The sequence below is a fragment of the Misgurnus anguillicaudatus genome, chromosome 7, assembly GCF_027580225.2.
Source record: "Misgurnus anguillicaudatus chromosome 7, ASM2758022v2, whole genome shotgun sequence".
In the NCBI taxonomy this organism is placed as follows: Eukaryota; Metazoa; Chordata; class Actinopteri; order Cypriniformes; family Cobitidae; genus Misgurnus; species Misgurnus anguillicaudatus.
Window position 1 is genome coordinate 626,491 of NC_073343.2, and position 18,472 is coordinate 644,962.

At 36.7% G+C, this 18,472-nt stretch overlaps 1 protein-coding gene across 1 annotated transcript in view; it reads right to left on the reverse strand.

Moving 5' to 3' along the window:
• Positions 1–17,617, reverse strand: part of lrfn5a (leucine rich repeat and fibronectin type III domain containing 5a) — a 64,096-nt gene extending 46,479 nt beyond the window's left edge. The window contains exon 1 of the mRNA XM_055172745.2: positions 16,592–17,617. The gene's annotated coding sequence lies outside the window, so the exon portion shown is untranslated. The remainder of the gene's footprint in view (positions 1–16,591) is intronic.
• Between the last annotated feature and the right edge of the window lie 855 nt (positions 17,618–18,472).

Here is an 18,472-nt window from a genome sequence, read left to right on the forward strand (position 1 = left end):
TAATTTATTTATTTGTGACAAGTTTTCTGTATAAAACTTTAAAGTGTCTTCTTGCCAAGACCAAAATTAGGCTTCTAGACCAAAAAATGTCAGAGTTATATCAATTTGAAGGGGTACATCACCTTTTCACCCCCCATAGTCATGTACACTAGATGTCGCTTTGGGGTTCTAAGCATGCGTCAATACCGCCGCCCTCTTAAAACAGGGGTCTAGCTAGGTAATGCTTCTATATCCGCCTGTACTTCGAATTCATGGACGATACCGGACTTTTGTCCTGCGTATGGATGTTAGGCCTACTAACACTATGCATTATAGTTAGAAAAAGTAGATTTTCATAATATCAAAACTTAAATTTTTTTTCTGGACTCAATGCTAAATACATGTCTGGCTGTTGAAACAAATAAAAAAAAAACAAGAAAATTGCATTCATGACGATTTATGGTGATTTTATTTCCGTTACACCATTGCCTACAAAGACGCATATGGGGCTACGCTGTTTCAAGATGGCAGCTCTATTTGACACATTCGTTCCAATGAACTGCTGTTGCCAAGGCAACATCCAGTGCACCCCCCATCTCAAAAAGGGCTGTGCCAGGTAAAGGGTTAATAAAGCCACATACTGTACCTTTTATGTATATCAGAGAGCAATTTAACATATTTTTTCAATGCATTCTTTGGCACCTTTAAATGAAAAACGATAAAAAAACAGAATTGTATGATTTGTATGTTTGTAGCATAAAATTAACACTTTTATTCCGTGAACATTTTACATCCCCCAATACTGTAATACAATAATGAAAATCCTCCTTTGTAAATATGTTTTTATTACAATCTGCATAAATAAACGTCAGTAAAACAAATAATACCATGATAAGTTTTTAAATAATAGGGTTAACCAATACAGTTAATGACTGATACCAATATTAAGAAAGCAATATGCTCGAAATAAAGCAGATATAACACAAATGTTATTACATTGCATGAGACAAAGAGAAAATTCTTGAAACTAAATAGACATTTTGTTATACGTAATATTTATAAATATATCCTTACTTTAAAGTACTTTTTCATATTGCCCACTGCAATTTATCGGTCTATCACTACATATAACATCTATCATCTAAAAAACATTTCACATTATATACATTTTGGCATTACAGTAATGAGTAAGAGATTTATGCTTAAATTATTCATACAGAAAATGTGTGTGGGTGCTTAAGAAAACAATATCACAATGAAAAAATCCCTAATGATCCAAAACCATATTAATCTATAGTGATGCAATCAGCTCGATTTAAGTACAACAGAAGTCCTGTTTCTGCTTTAGTTAGCTCAGTAAACAGGCATGTGTGTGTGTGAATGTGTGCATGTGTTTTAAGCAAAACATCTTAAGTACGCAGACGTTGAGAGAATATCAAGACAGTTACCACAGTAACCAAGACAGCAGCCATGTAAAGCAAAACCTTGAGTGACTTCCAATAAAATTCAACACAGATTTTGCTATTATTTTCTATTATGACATCATTTATTACTTGACGACGAATGTCACACTGCAGTGTAACTGAAGTAAAATGAAGGTAATCGTGAACCTCGTGAGGTTTAAATGGATTGCTACACGTCGATGAAAGGTTAAGTTAAATAACAGGGGAGAGCTAAAATTACATTTACAAAAGCAAATAGCAGTGCTTGTCTGACAGCAAAATAATACTGTTAAAGTTTTAAAGTTAAACAATAGAAAAGTTGTAACTGTATGTTAATCAAGGCCGAAGTTACTATGTTAAATGTGGAGGGGGGCGGATTATGAACATAAGCAGGCTCATGAATATTAATTAGGTGATGTAACATTCGCTCAGTAGCCGCAAGTGATTTGTTGAAAAGAAATGGGAACTAAGAATATTATTGCTTATCGCCTGCTCGTCTGCTTGGTCTTAAAACTTTTTTATTATTTTTACATGGCATGCTGCAATATAATTTGTCCATGTAATGCAGGCAAGCAAAAGAAAGTTCATGAAACATAATGATTATTACTCCCCAGTTGTAATAGTTACTATGGCCATGATGTAAATCGACGTAAGACTAAACAGACCAATCACAATTAAGTATATTAACCACCCGTCAATTTCAGAAATTTTCAAATTAGAAATATACAATTCAAAAATCAACAGATCACAAGAATAAAATCACAGTACGAAACAAATTGTTAAAGCCATCGTGTTAAATGTCCAGGGCTGGGTTTCCCGATAACGATTGAACTTAGCACTTAAGAGCACTTTCTACGATCAACTTAACGAACATTCGTTGTTCATTTACGTGCATTTCCCAAAGATGCACGTAAAACGATCACTTACAGCTGGGTTTTAAGTGCTACTTAAGAGTCGCTATCCATTTGTCAAGTGCTGAAATGTCACCTAGAATGACTCGAATTTGTAGCAGAATATTTTTAATATTATTATTCATAATTGTTCAATGGCTTTTTAAATGTTTTAATAATTTGTGCATAATGAAATATTCTTTTCCGTTTTTAGTTGGAGCTCATCCCACTGAGAAATGCCTTCTGCATTTTATATTAAAGTTTAGATTATTATTATTATTGTTTTATTATCTATGTTTATTCAATATTATGGATTATTGCATTGTAAATATTTATTTGGTTCTTTAATTAGATAAATTTGGTTCCAAAATACAAAAAAAAACTTTTACCAACTTGTACCAAATACGTTTTCCTTCTTTATTCATTTATGTTTAGTCATTTAAATTTGATTTCTCATTTGAATTTTAAATATATTATACTATATATTTAATATAAAATAAACAAAGAAGAATCCAATAAATAAATATACATTTAAAACATTACATTATCGTCATTGCAGGAATGCAATTTGCTGGTTGTCCTGCAGGTGACCTTGTAACTCTGTTGTCTTACGATGCACTTATGAATAAACGATTACTCGAGAGCCCTCGTAGATCTACGATGATTTTCAAGTGCTACTTAAGTTATAAAGGTTTTGGGAAACGGCACGTAATTCTAACATGATTCGTACGATCGTTTTTACGATCTACTTATCCTTACGATGCTTTTGGGAAACGTCCCAGAGCTAAAGAGTGCAAGAGTCTTCAACGTAAATCTCTTTTCTTGGACTACAACAAGCACACGGATTGTAGGCAACAGTTTAGTTCATGGGCTTGTTGACATGGACAAGACCAACATTACCATAATTCCTCCCACTCAGCCTGTAAGTTAACTCCTTTTAGCATTGCATTGTGACCGAATCTTTCAAACATGGTAAGGAGCGTCACATTTCCTGCTGACGTCAGAGGTATTCAGGCAAATCATAACATACAGATTAGCTGGCCAATCAGGGACACAGCGCTTTTCAAATCGATGGGTTTTGTACAAAATCAATGCGTTTCAGGAAGACAGTAATATCTGGAGGTACAAACATTTATGGTATGTGGAAAAATTAGTTTTTTCAACCATAAACCACGTGAACACATTGCATTTTACCAAATACACAAAATAAAGTTGTTTTTAGCAATGAAATAGGTGCACTTTAATCAATAGAGTGCCACAGGGATGAATATTTTTGACCCGGAAGTTAGCGGGACAATGGTTCTCTCGCAAAAACGGCCATTCATTTTTTTCATGGACTTTTGGATTATCGCAAAAATAAGCCTGTTTTAAGCTTTTTATATTTCGAGTAAACGCATTTACACTTCAAAATTCATGCAATTTGTATTTATCTGTTAAGATTAACTTGTTGGACAAAACGTGTAAGTGTCTTTAAGTTTTGTTTAACACACGCAGTGCTCGAATTGAGGGGGGGACTGGGGGGATTCCGGACCTCCCATAAGGCATTAGGGAACCCCTATAAGAAGTAAAAATTATACTTAAGGAGGCCCCCTTAGATATTTTTATTTTAGTAAAAATAATGCTGATAAACGCGTAAGGATGTAGTACATTTTGTGAATAATTTTTTTACACTAATAAATGTTGTGTCTATTTAAACATGTGAATGTCCATTGCTAAGCGCATGTTCGTTTTGTACATGCTTAGCGCTGCTTCAGCCAAGCGCTGATGAGGGGGTGTCTAAAATAGCAAGAGGGGGCAATCACTTGAATGCATATAATTTCCCCAGCTAGAAAATACAAACACCTTGGTAATACAACCACAAAAACTGAAGCTATAGTGAGCAACGTACAGAGCTCTGAACAATCTTAATATGTACAACAACAACAACAACAAAAAAACTAGGAGTGACCCTAAATAGTCGATGATTCCATGCTTCCACAGTCGAATCGTTGCAGATGTGTTATGAAATGAGGATCATTCAATTTTGGCTATATAAGGGTGCACATTATCTGATTTCACATAACAACTTTCTCCCAATATATTAATATACAGCCTATTATCATTATGATAATACTATGCCAATAATATATAAAAAAGTAACTTGTCATTTGTCGTTTTTATCATAAATACTTTTAATGGAGACTTGATTCAATTCGAGCACTGAACACACATCTGTCTAGTTGAAATTCACCCTTCCTTATATTCCCTAAACAGTTGCAACAAAGCTTGCAGTGCTTCATTCCTGATCCCCAACTGGATCCATTCCCTGTAAATACTTTTGAAGGGATTCAATTTATTATCTGTACATATGTTACATTAGAAATCCAGTAAAATAATAATGCCTATAACTTGCAGTATCCCTGTTAAAACATAAAACACAAGGTAGCAATGCTGTTTCTTTTCATGAGATAGTTCCTCTCACGATTATTTGTTTAATTTACAGGAGGGATAATCTTCTTTACTAGCTAAATAATCCTACTTTTACAATCATCCTTATTTTACAAAGTTTCAATAAGTAAGGCTAACTGTAGACAGCTCACTGTTCATTTTAAAAGGCACATATTATGTCAATTTTTATAAGATGTTATATAAGCCTCAGGTGTGCCTTGAATGTGTCTGTGAAGTTTTAGCTCAAAATACCCCACAGATAATTTATTATAGCATGTCCAAAATGACCCTATTTGGGTGGGGGGGAAAATGTGTTGTTTCATGTGTGCACCTTTAAATGCAAATGAGCCAAAGCTCCTTACTCCTTTACCAACAGTGCTTTTATTCAAAAATAGTTGCTTGTGTGTTTTTAGCACACACCAGCGTGTGAAATATTCTCCCAAAAATACTCTTGTTCCTTTCTTCAGAGCCCTTTCTCTTCTTGTCATACAATTCGTAGACACTTTTTCTCTTGCGACCCTCAGACATTTTGAAAAACACGGTGAGAAAGGCACGCTTCAATGAATCGCTGAAACCGTAGCTCACCATACATATACACCTGAAAGTGCGCATGTGCAGAAAGCGAAAACTAACTATGAGCACGTACGCTTGATGATCCACCCGGTAAAAGAAAATCCTCCACTATACCTTTAACCATAGATATATACACTAGATGTCGCCTTGGGGTTCTGAGCATGCGTCAAAACCGCCGCCATCTTGGAACAGGGGTCTTTTCATAGGAAGTGTCTAAGCTGCTATCTCCGCCTGTACTTCGAATTCATGGACGATGCCGGACTTTTGTGCTGCGTATGGATGTTAGGCCTACTAGCACTATGCATTATGGATAGAAAAAGTAGATTTTTCAAAATTTTAAATTTTTTTCTTGACCCAATGCTAAATACATGTCTAACTGTTGAAACGAAACAAAAGAAAACCAAGAAAATTGCATTTCATGACGATTTATGGTGACTTTATTTCCGTTACACCATTGCCTACAATGACGCTGATTTTGGATTCCCCTGTTTCAAGATGGCGGCTCTGTTTGATGCATTCGGTCCAATGAACTGCCGTAGCCAAGGTGACATCTAGTGTACATATCTATGACCTTTAACAAGAGAATCAAAACAGCATGTCTAATGAGAATATTTGGCTTTATGTGGATTAAAAATTATTTTTTTCATTGTATGGTTGTTGTGTTCACACACAGCCAACCCACGTGTATGTCCAAACACCTTGTAAAAGTGAATTTTGCATTATATGTGCCCTTAAATGTGAATAATGCAGTTAGCACCAATCGTCATTTAAGATGAAGCACTGTTCATTAACATCAGTTATTTTATCCTCTAACGGAGCTCGACTAACCTCTCTCTGAGCTTAGAGTGACACACCGTAGGGTCTCTAAATCCTCACAGGTGCTCTTTGTACTCTGCGGCATCTCTCGAGACATTGAATGGCACCTCTGGAGTGACAGAAGGCTTTTGCTCAGCTCATGAGTCTGTCTGCTCTGGGACATAAACTCACAGTGACAGCCTCTATTCAGCCTCCCAGGTGTCGCCCCTAAAACAGCTATTCAGCCCTTCAGCTCCTTGATGAGAATCAACAAAGCCCCGACGCTTTCTAAATTCCCATTCATCCTGTCTTTTACTTAATTCATCTATTTTCCTTATGGCACAAAAACAATGAATGCCAAACAATGCTAACCAACACATCTGCAACATATAATATTTCGTCTCTGAAATTCACCTAAAGTGTTAGTCAAGTTAAGCATTAAAAACATAATTATGTGTTTTTCTTGGAGCTTGTTTTCTCACATGATGAGATTTTACAGCTACAATGAATGTTTTTTTGTAAATTATATTAAGCCTTAAAGGGGACATTTACATTTAAGATTAAAAATAAATATTTGGTGTCTCCAGTATGTGAAGTCTTATCTCAAAATATCATACAGATAATTTATATCATGTTAAAATTGCCACTTTTGAAACGGTCGACAGCCTATAAAAACTTATTTACAGATTAAACTTAAAAACAAAATAATACAGAAAAGCTGCTGTGTGACAAGGTGTATATCTAACAAGCCAAAAAAAAAACATAAGTTTTTATAAGCTGTCGACCCCAAAAAACGAGCGTTAAAGACACAAAAATGGAAACAGGCAACTTTTCATAGTACTCCTATTAGTAAAACTGCGTCCAATAGGGGGAAACATAGCCGGCGATTCACTTTATTCTCCTTAAAGACTGGGTTTTACGGCTTGACAGCTTATAAAAACTTATTTCTGGATTCTTTGGCTTGTTAGCTGTACATATTGTCACACAGCAGCTTTTAGGCATTATTCAGTTTTTTGTTATAAGCCAGAAATGACAAGGAGGCGGCCTCTCACAATACAAAGTTAATGGAGATGGTTGGATTGCTTCCCCCCTGGTGGGCGTGGTTTTCAGGTTATGACGCGCTGTGCTCTGTCTCAATGGTTTACCAAAACTAAGTTACTGGGTTGATCTTTTTCACATTTTCTAAGTTGATAGAAGCACTGGGGACCCAATACGATCCCCAAACGATCCCAAACGAGGCATAAGGGTCTTTTGTAGCGAAACAAAAAAAATGCACTTTTAAACCACAACTTCTTGTCTTCCACTGGCTGTGTGACGAGCCAGCGCGACCTCACGTAATTGTGTAATGACATCGAAAGGTCACGTTACATATATGAAACGCACATTTCGGACCATTTTAAACTATAAACTGACACAAAGACATGAATTAGTATCATTCCACATACAACAATGTCGGAACGGTCCTCTTTCTCCACATTTGTAAACACTGGGGCGTAGTTTTTATACGTCATCTGTGACCTCTTGACGTGATGACGTATTACGTGAGGCCACGCTGGCGCGTCACAGGACCGGAGGAAGAAGAGAGTTGTGGTTAAAAAGTGCATATTTTTTATTTTTCTTGCCAAAAATGACAATTGTTTCCAAAAATGACAATTGTTTCACTAGATAAGACCCTTATGCCTCGTTTGGGATCGTTTAGAGTCCTTTAAAACTGCAACATTAAAACTGTCAAGTGTTGGGGTCCATTAAAATTAGAAAAATCCTGGAATATTTTCCTCAAAATACAAAATTTCTTCTTGACGGAACAAAGAAAGACATCAACATTTTGGATGACATGGTGGTGAGTAAATTATCTGGATTATTTTTGAAGAAAATGGACTAATCCTTTAATATGTGTCAGCAGATTTATAAAATCAATTAACCACATTTAGTCTTTTTGGCATAAATTTAACCCCACGTCATCATCTAGACTATTATCTAATCATACTTGCGGATCAAGGGACTGGTTTTATTTTACAGTAAAATTCTGCTTATTTGACGGAACAAATTACCAGATTTCGAGACCCTCTACAACACAGCCGATTTTCCTCATGCTAATTCTTGAGCTATCCCCAGATATTTACAAACCCAAATTCTTCAGTTACTAATGCATGCAATTCCTTTGTCATTTAGGCCACATTATTCAGCAAGTCCTTCCAAAAACGTTTATATTTTCCAGACAAACAAATAAAAATCGCTGAACCGGACAGGTCAGCAAAAAATATTACCATCGGCCCCATTAAACAAGGCCCAGGAATAGTTTGTGGTGCACGATAAATCATTGGATAATGAGAGCGCGGGATGTGGTCCATTTGTATTCCGCCCAGCTGTTGGCAGCCCTCTGTCTGCTTTGAAACTCTCATGGCTGTGGAGGGAGAGGGCGAGACTGCATTAAGCCATTATAGCCCGACGTTCCCTCTGAATACAGATGTGCGTACGGCCACCTCAGTCCATCATTTAGCGTCGACGTGCGAGAGACAGAGGCCAGAGGAGGTAATCATATATGCAATAAACGCACCTACTGAATCTTTATTTTCATCAGCTGGTCCAAGTGAAGTGCAATTAGGGTCTCGTGCTTTAGGACACCCCCCTCCCACTACATATATTATATACTGTATAGACTGTCCTTGCATACGCCAGTAGATAAGTAAGCATTTCCATTACCAGAAACCGGCGCGGGGATACAGGAGCTTTAATGCGCTCTTTACCACTTAAGAGAATATATCAGGCACGCCGGCTGGATCACCCATTTTATAGCTGCGGCAGAATCTCTTACAGCTAGATATCTGCTTACTTTAGTACGATCTGCTTACTGTCAGTCGAGCCAGGCCTGCGAGTGGGCCGAAGGCTTGTAGCCGGGGAAGCGTGTCAGATGCTGGAGATCAGATTAAGACTCTTTCTTCACCCATATCAGTTTATCAGTTACAGTAATGTGCACTGCGCTATTGTTTCATCACACAAGCAATATGGCTCTCAGAGCGAGTCTACTTTGTTTAGGGTCTCCTGAGCCCCATCTGGACATGTGAGCTGAAGGAAAATGTAAAACTACAAGAGCAACATTGAATATACAGATCTGTGACAGCATAAATGATGTTATATACAGTATCACCCAAGATATTAGTAGGGCTGTCACAATGATTAAATAATCGTCTCATCGCAATCGTTTGACCTCATCGGAAAGATCACCACAATGATTGCACATCTCTCTAAAAAACACAAGGGGGAGCTGCAGCGCCTGATGAGACCATATCAGATGGCGCACCTAAACTGATAGTGCAACGTGATGCATTGCAAAGTCATAGCCATTCAATACAGTGCAAAAACAATTATGAGAATTAAATTTTAAAAAGAAATATTTTTAAAACAGACAATTAATCGTTATAATCAGCACAATTTATTATTAACGGTCAGCTAAATTTCAAAACTGTGACAGCCCTAGATAGTAGTGCTTGCCTGTGCAAAACTCCACAATGCGAATGGCTGCTACAGCATTACTATAAAGTTGCTTTAGGGTATGTGGGTGATTCTCACGAAACCATTGAAACACCACGGCACTAATGATTTTAGCTTTAAAATGTGTAATATAGTAACATTAAAAAGCATCAGAATTAACACAATACTGTGTTCTACCTTGCACAATGTGTGATTTCAACATAAGAATTTATAATTGTAAATTTTATCTCATTTTCTGCTGAAATTCTCATTACCGCAATGTGTCCGGCTGTGTTTGAACATGCGTTATGTTGTAATTTAATCAAATTAACACAAAAATATTAAGAAAAAAATAAATGGATGTTTTGCTAGACTACTTTAGATGACAGAAAACATATTTACTGAATATTCATGTATAATAATAATGAAGAAAAATTAGGAAAATGATGTGTCCATGCCTGATGTTCTCATCCTCCGCAACACTTTTTGAGAACAGTTTAAGCACACATACAGAATTTTAATCAAGTTTGATTTTGAGTGACCAAGCACATGGACCAGTTACTTCAAGATGGCTACCAGGTAAGATCATTTTTTTACAGTTAATTTGAAATATTGTCTTGTCAGAATGCTTACATGACATTTTGATTATCATTACCGCAACAGATGCTTATTAAATAATAGAATTTAATTAATAGAAGCATAATACTTTGATTTTAAATGCATGTGCAGAATCTCCAAATTATGTTCTTTCAGGTTTGTCATGTCATTTTGAAAATATGTCAGTGTTGATGTTTTCTGACTGTTGCGGTAATGAGATTTTTTAGGACACATTTTTTAAATTATGTTACAAAAAGTGTTAAATGATAAGTAAAAGTTTTTAAATTAATGTTCCCATTTACTCCAGACTTTGTTTTTCAATGTCTGGTGGGAAAAAAAGTAAATTTAAGCAATTTTTACATTTTCATGCTTGACATTTTTAAAACCAAGTTTTCGTGAGAATCACCCATATATACATTTGGTTTTGTCCCATACTGAGCGAGATAAACAGCTCCTACTATAGGATTCAGGCAGTGTAGTCTAATTTGTCATATGAACCTGCACATGCATTTGATATAGTACTGCATATAATCATAAGCATGCATAAACATGCAAGCACGACTGTGAGCCAGATTAATAAAAGCGTCCATGTTGATACGCCTCTTCTGGTTTATCTGTAATCAGATAATGTTCAGATAAAAATCAGACCCTTTTGCTCAAATCCACTCAACCCGCACAGAGCTTCCTTTACAGCACAAATATTTATCACATTTTTAGCTTGTATATACAACACTAATATGTGGAAACTGATTATTCGAGCGTTTGCATTGCTTGGCAAAACCCCCATAATAGTGATTTGACAAGGCTTATTTCATTATTCCTTATGTAATTACTCTATCCAGACACAGAATGTAAAGACAGTGGAACTTAGAGGCAAGGGATGATTTAAAGAGATAGCTTTCACGAGCTAAGCCTTATTAGCCCTGATACGGATACAGCAGGCTTTGCTCCACGCACCACCGCAGGAAAGTGGAGGTTAACAGTAATATGCTGGTACAGCTGACAGCTAATGCACGCCCATATTAAGATGCTAATTCATTTTCGAGATGAGAGAACTGTAATGAAACTGCAGTCACCAAAGAGCTGCCATAATACATATCTGTAAAGTACATCAATGCTAGCAGAATCTTCTATGAGAACTCCGTTAATGATCTTTTATATCAATCAAAAGCGTTCATGTGTTGATAAATCTGTCAAGCACTTATCTGGATCATATTTCATCTAAAAAGGAAAGAAAATTATATTTTGCAAGGAAATTAAGCCTGTTAAAGAAGCACAATAGGAAGTTTTGCAGTAATATTATTGATTTTATTACATAATTCATAATTTCCTAATTAAACACAGGGTTAATCTTTCTTTTGATTTTGTGGTGAAATATGTCTGTGATATTGTGAAACACTTCCTATTATTGTATGACTAAATACAAAGCATTGGTGTTTTTAAACAGCATAAAAACTGTATGAAATGGTAGTAATATTCCTACAAGCTGCAGTGTTTTGAACCTTACCATGGTAAATATTAAAGAATAGTTAAGTATTTACACTCTAAAATGGATGTGTAAATAGAGAGACAGATCTCTGTTAATATTGGAACAACACATTTTGTGTTACTTTTAACTCACGTATTTATTTACCACAAAATCAATATAAAATAATACATAATGTGTTAAATAGCATAACACAAAAAATGTGAGCGGGACACCTGGGTTTACTTTAATATTTTACATGTAAATGTCTATCTATATATTTTTGAAAAGGTCTAAAAATGCAGTTTTCATATTTCAAAACCTTTAAGCAGTAATAATAATGCAGTGACTGTAATTTATTAATTTGTGACAAGAGTATGCAGCAAAAAAATTTTAAAGGTTTTATGTATAAAAGAAAACTATATTGCATTATTTTTTAAATTTTTATTTTATGTATTACAATAGATTTGAACTGCTATAAAAAAATTATATTTTCAAAATATAAAAAAATACTTTAAAGTGTCTTCTTTCAAACAAGACCAACACCATACTATACTATACACTCTAAAAACTGTTGTGTTAAAAACAACGCTAAATGTGTTGTCCCAAACTGGACACATCTCTGTGTTATTATTGGACCAACACAAAATCAACACAAATGACACATAATGTGTTAAAGGTGAAATGTCTCAAGAGTTTTTAAAGATGTAAAATAAATCTTTGGTGTCCCCAAAGTATGCATGTAAAGTACTAGCTCAAAATACCAAAAATATGTAGTTTTTGGGTGTGTCCTTCTAAATGCAAATGAGCTCTCTGCACTAAAATGGAGCGCCGTGCTTGGAAAGTGCAGATTTAGGGGTGGTGTTGTCGTATTAAGATCCCCTTCTGACATCACAAGGGGAGCTAAATTTTAATGACCTATTTTTTTACATATTTGCATAGAATGGTTTACCAAAATATAAAAGTTACTGGGTTGTTCCTTTTTTTACTTTTTCTAGGTTGATAGAAGCACTGACTCCTCAATTATAGCACTTAATCATTAAAAAGTCAGATTTTCATGACATGTCCCCTTTAAAAGTACACGTAATATGTTAAATAGCATAAAAATGAATAAATACTTTTTAAGAGTTTACTATACTACAATATACCACAATTTTCTACAGATTACCAGAGTAAATGTAAAGTATACCATGGTATTTTTTCATATGGGTAAAGTGTGCTTTAAATATACATCTCATTTTAACTGGAGCTGTGAGGATGAATCCAGCAGAGTACTGATAATACCATTACAATTTTATCATATTAGATAACTCATCTCTAGTCACTTCCTCTTCTCTTCTGGTGATTTACACTCTATTTTTACACTTGATGGCCTCTAATTCGTACAAATGTCTTGTGCTTTTTAGTGATTAAACCACATTATCCACTGACTGGTAAAAGACACCGATCTAAAAACAACTCTATCATGTGTTCCTATAGATCGAATGTCATGGGTTCAATTACCAGGGAAACACATACTGATAAAAAAAAATGCATACTGTAGCTTAAGTGCTCTGTAAGACGCCTTGTATAGTGTCTGCCAAATGCAATAAATGTACGTATTAAATCCTACACATTAACACAGGAGAAAACATCCACTGCACCGCACATACACATAACTAATGACATTACAGCCTCATTGGCGTTTTCACACAGATTCTATTTCACAGCTGCCACTTTCTCTTGCTTAAAGCAGCAGGGTGGCCGGATCAAACACGGCGCCGGTGCTTTAGTGACAGCTCATTATCACAGACAAACACCCCCCAAAGTGACTCCCACTCGAACCTCTGCCATTTTACTTCTCCACCTCTGCCGTCACCCTGACAACAGCCGCACTATCTGCACGCATCCTCTCCGGAAGCCGTCGTTCGGAATGTTTGGAGACGATCGCGACCTGACGTTCTGTTGTGATTGTGCTGCCTAAAACCTGGCTGCTTATACTGGAATTGTTTCGGTTTTGCTCTCTTGCCAAATACTTCCTGAAGCCTGCCCAAAAGCTTTTTGCATCCCAGGGACTTCGTCCTCTGTGACTCAATAATAGCTACCAGAATTTTCAGGTGGTGTCGGACAGCCTCCGCAGGACACTGAAGTCTAACTTAAGTTGTGCTTGCAACACAAAGATTATGGGTTCAATCCTAAGAACACAGATGCTTATATATATAAAGGTAATAAATGCATATGCCAAATGTTGATGCCAGCAGTGGCAACTTTTGTACATTCTTGTTTCTTTTATTCTGAGAGTGTACTGTAGTGTTTAATTCATCTGTTTGCGCTGACTGAACCTAGGAGAGACCAGGCACAAATCGCCCACAGAAAACAACATGGACGACTGACGGAAAAAGTTCTTTAACCTTATTGTAGCCGAAAGCATCAAACACACCCACATAAGCTTTAGGAATTAATGCAGGATTATTCTTTACTTAATTGTGTACAGAACTGTACTTGAGCGTTCTTGCTTTGTACTCCCCGACTCGGTTTTCTCTCTGATCTATTTTAAGCAAGAAAGACACAGAGAAACAGATAATGTGATAGCAGTGTCTCCAGACACATTAGATTTCCCATTTCAGCACGGTTAACATGTCCTCCAATTACTCATGCGCAAAGTCAAAACCCGTAAAAGGTGTATCGGTCAAAACACACAGAAGTGTCCTCGCTCTGGTCATACATCTCCATTAATAAGTAACCTGATGCAACATCTGTCCAACTTATTTTTGAACCGCTGCCTCTTTATAAATTAAGTACCACCTTCTGTGCATTTTACCTTTGATTTTAGCCTCAATGCAAGCTGGTAAATGAATCTGCGTGATAATCCCGATGCATTAATTGCATTTTTACCTTCTCCAATTTCTCATTTAAACAAGCTGTGGGAAACACTATGCTCTTGCCGACATCTTGGCTCCATCTCATATCATGGGTCTAAGCTCAGCAAGAGTAATTCAACAAATCTGAAGGACTTTCTGGCATTCTGGCAAGACATCTAACAGTTCACACTAAAGCTGTCCATGGTGCTGAATCACTGCTAATTCCGATGTAATTGAACATTTTATATCAGTTGTATGATATCAGATTTGATGTTGTTAACAAAAATTGTAAACTTTATACATCGAGATCATTATTATTACTAACGAATTTGTGCTTTTGCATTTATGCATTTGGCAGACAGACACTTCTATCCAAAGCATATTCAAAGTATTCATTTTATGCATGTGCATTCCTTGGGAATCAACCCCACAATATTTACACTGCTAACGCAGTACTTGACTTACAGGAACTCTGAGCTACATGAATATCTTTGTTCTTAACTGTCTTGTCAGCACGGTAAAACCATAGTTTTCCACACCCCCATCCAGGAATACTGTCTGGATTGCTGCGTGAGGCATAAATTGAATTATAGCACCACCAGCCACTGAAAGAGGAGCTGCAGTTCAGGCACTCATCTACTCTATCGGAAAACTTGCCCGTTTTGAGATAAAATAAGCAGGTTGTTCATATAACGAAATCATTTACATGCTTGTGTCTTTTGAATTTTATGAAATACAAAGAAACAGCAATTGTCCTTGTTAAAGAATAATTCAAAACAAACACACTACAAATGTGTGAGTATTGCTGGGGTGGTAACTGAGAGAATTTGCCTCTCTTTGAAATAATATATGAGCATTGCTTTGCATTGTAATAATGCTTATATTAAAAAACAATAAAACTAATCAAATAAAATAAGAAGAGAGTCTTTAAACAAATAATACAAATAATAATTAAGTTATACAGACATAACTAAAGTGATCATGTGAATGCATGACTAATTTTTTTATTTGTTAAAAAAGAAGCTGATTCATGTAAAACTACTCGTTTTACATTGCTTGAAATGTGTTACCTGTGTAAGATACAATATAAACATTAATGAAGAAATGAATACTTAGCATAAAGTCTGTGTTTAGAATCATCTAAATCTAATGTTAAATATTTGAATAATTGCTATATTTGTGCCATTCAGAGATGACTGCAGACCCTGGACACACTGCAGATTGTTTCTCCTCGACTCAATACTTTTCTACAATACCCAGGACGCCTGAAATGCATAATTAAAATAATCTGAAGAACGATGCAAGGGGAAAGACAACAGCCCGTGTTTATTTATTCACACAAAAACCATCTCGAGTCTGGTAAGGTTATTTCATGGATATTTTGAAAGTACATTTCTAGTTTAAAGACTCTTTCAGTAAACCACTTAAATCCCAAAAATGAAATAAAACTGAGCTCTCTAATAACTGGGATACGCCTCCTGTATCATCTATTGGATCTCTGCCAATGAGAAGACTATTACTTCATTGCTTTATCCAGTCGATATTTTAACACAGAACACAGAAAACGTGACTCTTATTGTCGCTATTATTTGGAAAAGAAACGATTTCGGATACGTGCTGCATATACAGTAACACATCATTTTAAATGTTGTCTTATCACAAGAGTGAGACAGTGAAAGTGTGTCTGCGTAAACGACCCACAGACAGACACACACACAACCCATCAATTTTATTATTGAAACATACATCCACTCAGACCAAATGCAAATCTTGGATATGTTTTATGTAAGGAGTTTATGCCAATTCGAGTGGAGCCCACCATAGATCACCATATCTGACCAATTTACCATTTTTTGGTTTAGGCTACTTTGGACACGGAGCAAGATAAACACGTCCTACCCCTGAACATAGATAATATTGACCTTCACTTGCTCCATAAAGCTAAAACCTAAGCAACTGCTTCCGATTTGCCAAAGACAACCGGGCACGACGAGAAAAGATGCATTTTGACTCCTGGCACCGATTCGTCAAGCAAGTCAAAGCCCAGCCTAACGAATGAAGGGACAGCTCAATGTGACAAGCCATTCAATATTCACAGAAAAAAAAGTTTACCTTGCAGAAGGAACGCCAGTTCTGCTTAAAACACCGAGGTCAGGGGAACCGAATCTTCTCACTTGTCATATTTTCCCATGTTAATGTTCTGTTGTGCTCCATTAGATTTAGACGAAATTCTTTTGAAGCAAACGAGCGCTTGATATGAAGGCATCCAATTTCGCAAAGCCCATATCCAAAAGCATAGGTTTATATTCGGTGACGACCTTTAAAATCCACTGGTTTAGATGGATAGAAATCCCCAAAAGCCTACTCTGACGGACAGTCAAATTCCTGCGCAACGTGCCCGACGCCCCTCAAGAAAGCCAAGTGCTTGTTTTCCCCTATGAAGCGCTAAAGCCCGTTCCATTCTCCTCCCGCGCGTCGACGCACCTCGCTCGGACGCGAGCTTTCGTCCGCATCAAACCCGGCTGCGCCCGAGAACTCAAATCAGATCTCAGCAGGAAGACCTTGGCGCCGCCGCACCTTTACGCGCACTTCCCCGCGCTCTGCCTTCTCCACGCCGGGTTAATCCACACAGTCACTGATTGCTTTCCGCGACTGCCCTCCATCCAAAAGGTACAAGAAGTGTCACTCCCTTCGGCGCTCCAAAAAACGAAATGTCTCCGATAATTCGGAAACGTCTTACATTTGACGAAATGTCTTTTTAACTGCTAATAACGCGCGTAGACGAAGCAAATTCCTCATCAAAACCCTTCGCCCCATATCATCAGACTAGGCGTTTAACCAAACTAGTTTTGCTCTAGCTGGGATCATCCGTATAGCGGCTGTTCCTTCGCCCCTGCTGTTTGGATAGGGGAGGAAAGCGCAGGAAGTCATCACGGATTGGCTCAGACTGACGCTCGCAATACTTGATACGTGTGTCACTCTGCGCCTTTCAGTGAGAAGTGTTGTTGATCTAGCTCTTCAAGACGAACAAAATTAGATGCAGCCCAGCGGTACGAAGAGGTAAAGAATAGAGAGGACGCGATATTCTTCACGGTTTCCAAGTTCAACGCATATTCTTCAAGCAGGATTAATCACGCGCCTTTGTTGTCTGTGTACGGGAATGTTATGCACTAAAAGCAAGTTACTCATACAGCTGTATCCGATTACGTAATAAATGTTTATTTCAATATCGTTTGACCTGCCATGTGGAAACATCGCCCCCACGCACGTTTGATGTTCAGCGGGACAGGCGATCGATAACTTGCGATCATACCATTAAAACCGTCAATGCCACGTTTGCCTTTGTGTCAGAGTCAACATATTGCCTTACATTTCAGCTGTCAGTACGCAACTCTTGCGTTCTGGAACGTAATTTAATGAAAACTCGTATTTATAGCTCAAATAAGCTTGTTTAATATGAGCCCATGGCAGCGTGACTTTTACAATGTATTCTGTAGTTAGACAGCTGTTTATATGGGTGTAAATTGCCTCTGCAAGCATAAATAGGCTACCACAAATAACTTAATGCGATGATTTTATTTATTTTAGGATTCAGCACCACGGACAGCGACCGAAATCACATCGCACTGACTGCACTGTACTTTACTGGTGCTGCTGTATCACGTGATCACATGATAGAATCATGATAAATATAGTTTTACAATACAAAATAAGGAAGTAATGGAATAATTTGTAGCTTTTTTACAGTGGTAGTGAATACACAGCTTTTGAGAAATTTCACTTAATAATAACAATTCAATCAACTTTGTAATATAATTTCTAAGAGGATTACAGTAGAGTCTAAGGAAAATATAATAGAAAAAAAATAATAAAATATATAGTTAATATTTAATTCAAAATAATATTGGCCTGGTTTTACAGACAGCTTAGGTCTTATTAAAATTTAAATGTTTAAGCATCTTTTATAAACATGCCTTAAGGAAATACTGTAGT